The 12,500-nt window shown below is 40.7% G+C and overlaps 1 protein-coding gene across 8 annotated transcripts in view; it reads right to left on the minus strand.

Annotated features, from left to right (window-relative positions):
• The window catches only part of TMEM108 (transmembrane protein 108), a 295,171-nt gene that overhangs the window by 39,992 nt on the left and 242,679 nt on the right, over window positions 1-12,500 (minus strand). The gene's annotated exons all lie outside the window — the stretch shown is intronic.

Below are 12,500 nucleotides of genomic sequence, written 5' to 3' on the forward strand. Positions count from 1 at the left end.
ACTGTTTCTCTAATTTGTCTGCTTTGGGTACTTGCAATACAGTATTTTAATTCATATATTTTAATGATATGTTTTGGTTCTTGCAGAGAAAATCCCTTTTCATTACTCTTATTTTTCAAAAATGTCTTTACTACTCTTGCCTGTCTATACTTCCAGATGAACTTGGGACTATTTTCTATTGAGTAATAAAAAAAAATCTGTTACTAGAATTTTGATTTGGATTTCATTAAGGCTATAAACTAGCCTTAATTGGGGGAAATTTGTGCAATACGAATTCTTCCCTTGAGATAGAACTTGATGTCTCCATTCATTCAAGCCTTCTTTTATGCCCCTTAGTGAAGTTTTGTAGTTTTGCTTGTTTCTGTATTGGCCATTTGGTTAAATCCAGCTTTTGCGTGTGTGTGTTGTCAGTAGGAAATGGTTTGTCTTACATTGCATGTTCTAGACATTCATTGCTGGTGTGCAAGACAGGTATTAGTTTTTTTCAACTTATTTTATTGAGGTATAGTTTACATATAGATTGGGAACCAGGCAAGGATGTTCCCTCTCATTGCTGCTATGCAACATCGTACTGGAAGGCCTAGCTAATGCAATAAGGCAAGAAAAGATGCAAAAGGTATACAGATTGGGAAGAAAGAAAACTGTCTGTTTGTAGATAACATGATTATCAAGAAAATCCCAAAGAATCTACAAAAGAAACAAACAAAAAACTTCCACAAAAAATCACAACAACAAAAAGTCCTAGAACTAATAAGCAAGGTTAACACAGTATAAAAGTCAATTGCTTTTCCTATATACCAGCAATAAACAATTGGAATTTGGAATTAAAAATACAACACCATTTCTAGCATCCCCTCTCCAAAGAAATACTTAGGAATAAGTCTAACAAAATATGTACATAATCTACACATAAGGAAAACTACAAAACTTTGATGAAAGAATTCCAAGAAGATCGAAATAAATGGAGAGATAGTCCACATTCATTGATAAAAGGACTCAAGATTGTAATGATTTCAGTTCTTCCCAATTCCATCTATAGATTTAACACAATCTCAGTGAAAATCCCAGAGAAATGAAAATCGTTTTGTAGACATTGACAAACCGACTCTCAAGTTCATATGCAAAGACAAAAGACAACAGCCAACACAATACTGAAGAAGTCAAAAGACTGCCATTGCCTGACTTAAAGACTTAAAGTTACAGCAATCGAGACAGGGTAGTATTAGAGAAAGGACAGAAAAACTGGTCCCTGGGACAGAATGGGTTCCAGAAATTGAGCCACACAAATATAGTCAATCGATCTTTGACCAAAGAACAAAGGCAATTCAGTGGACAAAGGGTTGTATTTTTCCTCAACAAACGGTGCTGCACCAACTGGATATCCATATGCCAAAAATGAATCTAGGCCCAGATCTTACGTCTTTCAGAAATATTAACTCAAAATGGGTCATAGACCTAAATGTAAAACACAAAACTATAAAATTACTAAAAGTTGCCATAGGAGAAAATCTAGGTAAACTTGAGTTTTATTATGAATTATTATTTTTATTTTTTCTTTTTAAATGATATTTTATTGATTTTGCTATTATAGTTGTCTTGATTTTCCCCCCTTTGGCCCCTCCACCCTGTGCCCCCTACTCCCTCAGGCAAACCCCCCCACCATTGTTTATGTCCATGGGCCATGCATATAAGTTCTTTGGCTACTCCATTTCCTTTTTTTAAAAAAAGATTTTATTTATTTATTTTTAGAGAGGGGAAGGGAGAGAGAAAGAGGAGAGAAATATCAATGTGTGGTTGCCTCTCAAGTGCACCCAGCACCCTGGCATGTACCCTGACTGGGAATCAAACTGGCGACCCTTTGTTCACAGGCCAGCGCTCAATCCACTGAACCACACCAGCCAGGGCACTACTCCATTTCCTATATTGTACTTTATGATATAATGAGTTTTTAGACAAAATGCAAAAAACATAATCCATGAAAGAAAAAAAATAAATTGGACCTCACTGAAGCTCTACATGGAGAAGGATATTGTTAAGAGAACAGAAAGCTACAGACTTGGAGAAAATATTTACATATGCATTTTTTTTCCCAAATACAAACAAAATTTCATTTAGAAAGTTACAGAGGTGGAAGCGGTGAGCCATGGGAAAAGTGAGCCAGCTGGGCTGCTCAGGAAACAAGTTACAGAGGCAAAAGAAGGGCTCTTGGAGCTTAGGAGGAAGAAAGGCAGAGAGCATGCGCACGGGGGAAGGACATGAGAAAAGGCACAGGTGTCCTCCAAAGAGAGAGCGTGCTCTGGGGAATAAGGAGGTAGGGAAAGGTGTGGACGCGCTCAAGAGAGAAAAGGAGCGAGAACTGGGTCCTTTGTCTTGAGAGGTTTTTATCTGTTTTCCAAAGGTGCGGATTTCTTATACAGGACTTGTATCTAACATGTACAAATAACTCTCAAAACTCAATAATAATAATAATAATAATAATAATAATAATAATAATACAACCCAATTAAAAAATGGGCAAAACATCTGAACAGACACCTAATCAATGAAGATATACAGATGGAAAATAAGCATATGAAAAGATGTTCATCATATGTCATAGGCAAACGCAAATTAGAGCAACAATGAATACCACCACACACCTTTCAGAATGGCTGAAGTCCAAAAAACTGACAATACCAAATGCTGACGAGGATGTGAAGAAACAGTAACTTTCATTCATTGATGGAGGGAATGCGAAATGGTACAGTCACTTTGAAAGACAATTTGGTGGTTTCTCAAAAAGTTAAACATGCTATTAACATAAGATTTCACAATTGTGCTCCCAGGTATTTATCCAAATGAGTTGAAAATGTATGTCCACATAAAAATGTGCACATGAATGTTTAAGGCAGCTTTATTCCTAATTGTCCCAAGCTGGAAGTAACCAAGATGTATACAAGTAGGTGAATGAATACAGAAGCTATGGTACATCCATACTAGAATATTATACTCAATGATTAAAATAAAGGAGTTTTCAAGCCACAAAAGACATGGAAGGGCCATAGAAGCATATTGCTAAGTGAAAGAAGCCAGTCTAAAAGGCCATATTCTGTATGATTCCAGTTTACATACAATGCAATTCACATACCTGAACTGCGCAGTGCACATCCATTAACCGGTACTCCAACCAAGATACCAGACATCTCCGTACCCTCAGATGCTCTCCGATTCTTTCCAAGCAATACTCCCTCTCAGAGCAACCACTGCTCTGATTTCTGTCATCAGAGTTTTGTCTGGTCTTGAGCCTCACAGACACGCAATCATTAGCCTATTACTTTCGTGTGTGTTGACTTCGTAACTGTATCCTTTACTAATGCCTCTTCTTTGTTCTAATAGCTTAAGATTTTTCAGGAAAACAATGATCTTCCCACACATAATTTTGTATTACTCTTTCATAAGTTTGTTACTCTTCTAATTTACTTTTTACTCCATTGATGTGGACATCCAGAATGAGGTTATCTATGTAACAGTGACTGTGGCAGGCATCCTTGTTTTGATTCTGGTTTCGATGAACATGACAATACACAGTACCAGCTATTGGTGTTAGGTTAAGGAAATATCCTTCTACATCTATTTGAGAGTTTTTTTAAGGAGTAGATATTAAATACTCTCAAATATTTTTTCTGTAATCTATTGAAATGCTCATCCAACTACTCTCCTTAGATCCTATGGTTTATATTGATAGATGCTAACAGCATCCATCTGCACATTCTTTGAACCACCCTCATACAATCCGGTGAAACTTTGTTCCAGATTGTTATATCTCCATTTATGGTGAGGACCGGTCTGTAAGTTGGGATGTATGTGGTTTAAGGCATCAGGTTAGGTTTTGGTAACTGAGTGACATAAGCTAATCGTAATAAGCTAATGATACAAATCGAGATGCTTAAAGTGTTTTTCTGTGATCAGGGCCACCTCATATAGCATATGAAATATTTGTTCAGTAAACTCTTTTTTTTTTAGCCTATTTGTGAAACAGTAACCCCCCTTTTTTTGTAGAAAATTCTTTGACAATTTAAAAATCTGACAGCTTAAAAATACTTTCCAGGCTTATAGTTCTATCTGGTTTTGTATGTAATTTCAGTTATTTTTCGTTTTCTGAAAAATTGTGAAGTTTGTTGGATTTTCACACCAAACACAAAGTACACCCTTATTTAAAAATTTCCTCATCTATTAGGTACTTTTCTCATGCCTATTTTCTTTACTTTCTCCTTTGTAATAGACTTGTCAAAGGCACACTTATTTTGTTATTTTCAATACTCAACCCCCAAATATATTCATATGGGATTGTTTTTTGAATTTCCAATTATACTCCCCTTTTATTTTCCTCTACACTCTCTTTCCTTTTATTTTTTATTTTCTTCTTCCTGCTTTAAGTGTATTTTGCTCTGTTGATTTTTTTTAAGCTGAGTTCATAGGTAATTTATCTCCATTCTCTCTCACTAAATGATGAAAACTTTCAAGGCTATGGACTTGTTGTCTGGATTGGGCTTTAAGGTGTTTTTGTTTTTGTTTTTGTTTTGCTTTTGCATTCAGACTTTATTACAAATCTACCTTCCTGCAACCTTTACATATGCCTAGATCATTTCTATAAAATAATATCTTTTAATCGCCTTTCAGCCACAAGCTGACATGTAGTTCTGCACTGCTGTGTATTTTCTATGCAAACTGTATCCACACTTTCATTTTCTCTAATACCCAACACTTTACGATTTTGTTTTAATAGCCATTACATGTTGGTTTACATTTTTATATGTTATTTCTAACACTAGCTTTTGTCGCACCAAAAATTCACTTTATTGAATTTATGGAGGTTTTAAAATTTTTGGTCTAGTATAGAATAATTTTTTATAATGATCCATGGATATTTGAAAAGAAGATTATATCATCTGTAGGGTACAAAGTTTCATACATAAGTTATCAAATTAACCCTATTAAGCATATTTAAAACCTATTTAGTTTTGACCCCATGATTCACCGAAGACTAAACATGGTATGCTAATTTTTCTACAGTTGTGTTTCTTTTCAGCTTTTGTCTTCTAGTGGCTTTTGCTCTCTATTTCTATGCTGTGTCATAGTACATTACACATTCATTGTAGATCACACCTTTTATAAAATAATCCTCTTTAGCCCAAATATTTTTCCCTTGTGTTTATTCTAACCAGTATTTATATTGTCACTATGTTATTTTGCTTCTTTTATTTGCTCTTGTGATTTAAAAATACATTTCTGCTTTATTTTTGTCCAATTTTCTCTATCCTTGTATTTGTAACTCTTTCATGTCGCTATGTTTTAGGTGAACAGAGCACATCGCTATGTTTTGTTTGGATGGGTCTTTGTCATCTAACAGTGGGCCTTATTGGCGTCTATTGACATAAATGCTGTTAGGTCTCTCATCCTGTTTTATGATTTCAATTTTGTTTGTTGTTTTAGCATTTCCTTATTTGCTTACTCATTTTAAAGTGTATATAATGTTATGTTTTGCCGTAATCACATTTCTTTAATTATCAATGCCAAACGTGAAACTCTGAGTCTCTCCCTAACCTTTCCACCAATCCCACTTAAAACAGGAAACTTATCAAGCTGGGTGAGCTACATCTACTTCTGTTTCTAAACAACTGTACTTATTTAAACAATGTGTTTCAAAGAATTACAAGATTCTTTGCAAAAAAAAGTCCACTGTTCTTCATTATTCTTATTAATTCAGTGATTTTCAACTGGTGTGCTGTGGCAGGCACACTGGTGTGCCACAGGAATTTTTAAAACATGCAGTACCTGACTAGTTTGGGCACTACCTCTTTCCCCTTAGACTGTCAATTAAAAAATGACAACAGCCAACCCAACAGTACCCATCCAGTGTGAATGCCCTGTGTCAAACCATAAATGTATAGGTCATATCATAGAGTTTCATCTTATTGGCCACGTTGCACAATAAGGTTGCATCTGATTGGTTAATTCTTGGTACCAGAAATCTTTATGTACAAGCATAGGCACTTGATCTTCTAAAAAGTCACTTTGGAGCAAAAAGTGTAGGTAATTACTATTATTTTTTTTTTAATCAATCAAAATTATACCTTTTTTGTGAGATTGGCAAAAAATGTATTTTTTTGGTGTGCTGAAGAATTTTAGTAATTAGTTTATGTGTGCCATAAGATGAATTTTATAACTAGCCCTGGTATCTGGGGTACTGTGTATCAGTTGTACTTAAAATATCATTTAAAAATAAAACTGCTTGAGGACCAATCAGAAATGAGCAGATTTAAGTCTATTTCAGTACCATAAAAGAACTTGGCCGCAGTCTCCACATCCTATTTTCCTCTGTTACAGACTGAAATGATAAGACAGAGCCCCTCGCTGGGTACAGCTTCAGCCCCCGGAAGGAGAGACGCCGGGAATCCCTTCTCTCCCAGGACTGTGACTCCTGCTCGACAGTCCCAGTGGCTGTCCTCCCAGCTGACCCCAGGCCCAGCCTTTGCCCTGGCTGCTTTCCCACATCCATAATGATCTTTCCCACCCACCCGTTGTTTTCCAAAGCTGGGCTCAAATCTCACTGATTTCCCTGACAGCTCGCTTCTCAGAAGGGCCAAAGAAGAGACTGTTGTTCTGCTTACTGGATCTCACTTGTCTTATCGTAAGTACTTGTGTGCGTCAGTGTCTCCTCCGTGTGACTGCAGAACTCTTCCGGGCAGGAATACTGTCTTACAGTTTCATCATGGGGTTACCTGATCGCAGGGTTGGGAAAAACTTCAAAACTCATCCGCAGACCGAGGACCGGGGAAGATCAGGGTTCCACTGCCAGATCTGATTCTAACTCAATGACTTTTGGAAACTCACTTCTTTGCTTTGGGCCTGCAAAATGAGGATGAGCTCCAAAGCCACTTCATAAGTCACCGTTCCATGATTAAGACATTTTGTAAAGAAGGAACTGAGTCACAGCCCAGAGAGAGAAAATGACTTCAGCTCAAGTTCACAGAGTTAATTAACGGTCAAAGTATAATTAGAAATTCAATCTCCTGATCCCCAGCCTGCTGGGGGCTATCTCAGAATGCCCTCTGACTCTCCCAGAGCAGCAGCATGGAATCTTGTTAGGGTATGTGCTCACTGGACATACACAGATTGACTTACAAAGAAACTAAACTCTGAAACAGTACAATGGACCCAAAACTTCTATCTCCTACAAACTCGTACAGTTCTGTCTCCATTTCAGCTCCTAGGCACTGACTCCTTTTATGCCACAGCGAAGATGAGTTCTCTCTATTAAAAAACAGTCTTGTTCTTGACTTCGGAACTGCCTGCCAAGGTCTGCAGTCCCTTACATGGTTTTGATTTTCCACTTGCTCTTATCTTTTCCACAAGAAAGACAAATTATAGCAGAGGCATATTCATTTCTTCAGACCTCCATTGCCTCATCTGTAACCAAAGGGTGCTGAGATGACTTTTCTCTAAAGGTCTCTTTGATTTAAGATTATTTGAACTTTTTTTTTTAATGAAGAGGCAGGAACAGAGTAGGAAAGGTGAAAGGAGAAGGGCTGTTTTTAACCCCAATTTCCCCAACAAGCAGTCTGGACATGGCTTCCCTGTAGGTAGTGTTTTGTGCAGAGTGATTTCAGGGAACAGGCAAAGGGGACCCAAAAGGGTGAGAAGTGAAAGAGAAAGAACATCCAGGATTGTGTTACTGAGTTGATCACCACTAAGGGCAACTGGGGATCCATCCTGCTGGGGACCCTTGGAGAAGCTGTGTGGACTGTACCTCACTGTCCTTTGAAGGGACAGAGGGAGATCTGTCCACTAACTCTGTCCCTCATTAGTGAAAGGGTGCCTGCCTCTTGGATGTTAACCTGCTCACAGGTCAGGAGTGTGCGCGCAACAGAAGGGCCGGGTGGTCCTCACAGCCGCCCCATGTGGCAGTGACAGTGGCAGAGAAGTCGGGGGCGGAGTGACAAAGATGTGCGGCTGGCTGAGGCAGGTGCTCTCCCCATGCTTCTCCGTGTGGCTGATTCCTGTGGCAACAGCTGGAGTAAAAGGGGGACTGCGAGGAGGGGAGGGTGGCGGCAGAGGGGAAATGAATCGGGGCTTGAAGACCTCAGACCTAACTCAGTGCCTGGCTGACCCGGACAAAAGGAGAATTAAGTCAGAGTCTGGGCGGACTGAGAGGCAATGATATTTCCTAAAAGGCTTAAATATCGGGGGAAGATGTTATTCAAAGAAAGATAATATGAAATGTGATAACCTGTTATTTCTCTGCTCAAAACCCTCTAGGATGTCCAAGCCCAACTAGAGCAAAAGTCCAAGTCTCACTGGCCATGGACATCCTCTGACTTCTTTTCTTCCCCTCCCCCTCCCTTTCTCTGCTCTAGCCATACAACAAGCAGGCTCTTGCCTCAGGGTCTTTGAACTTGTCTCTGCCTTAAAGGCTCCTCCTGCACTTCATGTTGGTCTCTGCTGCAGTGTCCTCTGAGGAGCCCTCTGTGACCCCCATGTATGAAGGGGACCCTTCATCCCCTGACCTACTTAATTATTTTCTGTAACACGAACACTATCTCAGTTCACATTACGTGTCTATCTTTTCTTTACTAATTTATTTTCAGTACCCTCTGGTGGAACGTAAGTATTACCAAGGCCACACCTTTATTCCCACCCCCTCCTGGCATAGCTCCAATATCTAGAAGTGTTCCTGGAAATAGCGGGTACTTGATAAATTTAAAAAAAACCCAACAAGATAGATTGAATAAATGAAGATGTTTATGTCTTGTTGTTGCTAAATTTGTTTAAAAAAAAAAACCAACAGGAGGGTCTAATAAAAGTCCCTTAAATAGAAGGACAAAGACTGTTAGATTATATTCCTTCTGGAAGGTGATGTAAATTGTTCGTGCAAAAAGTGGCAGAGCAAGACTTGAGCTTTTGGATCTGGAAACACCAGTGTGTTCCTGTTAGGGACTCTGGGGTTAGCAGGGGTGTCCAACCTGTTGGCCTCTCTGTGCCACCCTGGAAGAAGAGTTGTCTCGGGCCACATGTTAAATACAAAACACGAATGAAAGCTGATGAGAAAAAAAAAGGTTTAAAGTAAATTTACGATTTTGTGTTCGGCGGCATTCATAACCATCCTGGGCCACACGCAGCCCGTGGGGCCGCAGGTTAGAACCCCCCGGAAGGGAGCCATTTCAGATGCACTATCATCTTCTACCCCTGCTGGGCCCCCCACCCTACCCCATGGCTTCAGATGACAGATTGCCCCCTTGGCTAATGAAATCAGGTACTCAAATGAAACCCCAAGAACGTCTAGGTAAGTGTAGGTGTGTGTTTGTGTGTGTGCGTGTGTGTGCATGCACTCGTATGCGCAAATTCTCTTCTAGCCAATATGCATCTCAACAAAAATTGCAAAGATGAGCTACAGAACCTTCAGGTGGCAGCTCACTAAGCGTGACGGCGGCAGCAAGATGCGCACATGTTTGAGCACGAGCAGAAGAGCTAGTGGAAGGAGAAAGCTAGGTGCAGGTGTTTTATTGATGAAGACATCAAGAACCGGGAGAAACGGGGACTATTTAGGGTTTTGACAGCTAACAGAGATAACAGATGGTTTGGACAGTGAGTCTAACAAAGAGTCAGTGAGTCCAGACTCGCAGAGGTTAAAAGCAGGAGAGGGGTTTATGTGAAGAGAGGCAATGGCCTGACTCTTAGATGGTGGTGGGCTTGCCAGTGAAGCCCAAACACTATCAGGGATGTTGTATGAAAGTGCACGGAGCGTAACCCTGAACTCTGCAGCGGTATTACTTTTTAAAGATGTTTTTAATCTTTTGAAATCATAAAAATCTATCATTTCTAGATTTCAGTAGTATGGAACTGGGGCTTGAGGATTCTAGAAAAATGGAACTAGCCAAGAAGCTTGTACCCTGAGCTTTCATGGATGGAGCTAAGGGAGTTTGCATATTTTCTAAAATTACGTGTAAAATTTTAAATATAGCCATGTACATTTTTATGCAAGAAAGGTATGGAGCAGGGTTGGCAAACATTTTCTGTAAGGTCCCGATAGTAAATATTTTGCACTTTGTGGTCCAGATAGTCTCTGTTGCAAATGATTCAACCCTGCCCATATAATGTGGAAGTAGCCACAGATAATACATAAAAGAATGGCGTGACTGTCTTCCAGTATAGATTTATCTACAGTCACGGAAGCTGGGCTGAATTCCTCCCACAAGCCACACTTTGCTGACCTATGGGACAGAGGAGTGCTATCCACAAGAACTCTCTGCAATAAGGAAAACGTTTTATGTCTGTGCTGCCGGTGTGCAAGCCACTAGCCACATCTGGTTATTTTGCACCTGAAATGTAGCTAGTATTACTGGTGTGCTGAGTTTTTAATTAATTACACTTAAAACTTAATGGCCACAAGTGGCTACTGGCTACCATACTGGACAGCACAGGTGTGGGACTTTCGTCACAGAATCAGAGCCATGGTAGAAAGGTCACAGGCTCCCTGAGAAGAGAAGCTCCCCCAGCAAGGAGAGGTATTGCACCCACGCAGAGCTCCCCAGGGCCCTGCCATCATGGCACATGCTGTCATTCAAACCTTGCCTCAGAGTGGGTCTTGATGGCTTAGTGTCAGGGACTGAGAAGGCGGCATGATTCTATGACACTCGGGATCTGCCTGATAGTTGGAGCACTACAGGAGGCAGACTCTCTTCTCTCTCAATTTATCTGCCTGAAATGGCTTAGGAAAGCGACACTAATGGTCACTCACTGCGCTAATGGTTCCTTGGTTACAGGAACATGCTAGGCGTTATGACTCATCAGCTTAAAGGACAGGAGAAAGACTCAATCTAAGAGCTTAATCAATGGCTAAAACAGAAGCGCTTTAAGGTATATGGGTATTTTTTTCTTTTAGAAAGTCTTGAAATATGCCAAAACCTGGCTCTAAATTTAACTTGAGGCTATACGCACTTCCCAATAAGGCTGACGATCATGGCACCAGAAGGATCTTGTTCTAACACCATCTCATCCACTTCCTCTAGAGGGAATTAAGTTTGAGACGGAGAGCTCTGGTCTCGGCGCTTCAGGGCAGGCCATCCATGCCACACATTCCAACTGTTCGAGCTTTCCCTCTTTGGTGAGCACCTGAGCCCTGCCCTAGAGCCGGTGGGAAGGACAACGTGTCAGCTCACATTTGGTGCCTGGGTTCCAAGAAGATCTCTCCCGTCAGTTTCTGTCCTGGTGACAGCAAGAGTCATACGGTGGCTTTTCCAGGCAGTCAGTATCCCCCTTCAGCATAGTTACTCCCGGGGGCTCTCTAGCCTGGGTTAAGCCTGCAGCCTCTCCAAACCTCCGGGTGATGAGAGGAGCCAGTGGAGAAACCACCCTGCACTGCCGTGCAGTGCCCTGCCCAACACCACGAGTGGCCACCCAGCGGCAAACGGGATGTCTCAGCCCCGTTTACGGATCCTGGCTCACCCAGGCAGACCACGATTCAGAGCCCCAGCCAAGAAATTGAATTCAAAGTTTTAGCACATATTTTTTTTGACACAAATTGACTTCTGGTCGGGTCTCTTTGTTCCTGAGACTATCCATCCTCCTTCGCCAGAATTCCCCTGATAAATATTAATGAGATTGTTTCCTCTGATTCTTGAGAGTTAATTAGGTTTGTGACAAGGGAAGTATGTGCATCATAGAACGCAGGAGGCTATGCTTCTGGGGAAAGCAGGAGGGAAAGAAGTGATCATCAATATGAGTCCTGGGGGGACCCCGTGGATGTGTAGCTTGCAGTCCATAAGTGGGACTGCTGCCCTAGCGAAGGGCAGATCCCATGTGCCTTCGGGTCTCCAGAGCGTTCTGACAGACAAAGAAAGGCGATATTTTGGCTCTTCGATTTACACCGCAGTTCTGCACAGGATGTTTTGCTGTTGGTTTTAGGAAACGGAGCCATTGGTCGAGTTTCTCTGCCTCTATTAGAATGTTCCATCAGAGGAATGTTTCATTAGGGTGGTAAATTGCCCCATAAAATAATCAGCAATGGGAGAGACCTATTAAGTCTGGACCAAACTCATCATCAGGAGTTTCTTCAGTCCAGCATTTTTTTCATTACCAATGAGACATCTGATGACAGTGAGTATCCCCAAATAGAGCAACTATCACACCAAATGCCAATATTTTCCTTTTAGAAAAACGTCTTAGTAGCCTGCAGCCCACTTTCTTTGAGATCTACTGTGTTTTCTTCCATATCTAAAGGCTAAGGGACATGTGTACAACTGTTGCCTTTTTATCACAGGCCTGTACAAACCCGTACAAAGTAGGCAGAATAGTATTGTGAACTTCCATGCACCAGCAATGGTCAGTTCCCGGCAGTCCTATCTCATCTGAGCTCCCACCCAACTCCCCCCTCTCCTCCACTGGTCTGAGGTAAATTCCAGATATTATGTAAAAAAAAAAAAAAAGCCCAGATATTTTATAGGGACTCCTTTTATCTCCCT

This window comes from Desmodus rotundus, chromosome 8 (assembly GCF_022682495.2).
Source record: "Desmodus rotundus isolate HL8 chromosome 8, HLdesRot8A.1, whole genome shotgun sequence".
Taxonomy (NCBI): domain Eukaryota; kingdom Metazoa; phylum Chordata; class Mammalia; order Chiroptera; family Phyllostomidae; genus Desmodus; species Desmodus rotundus.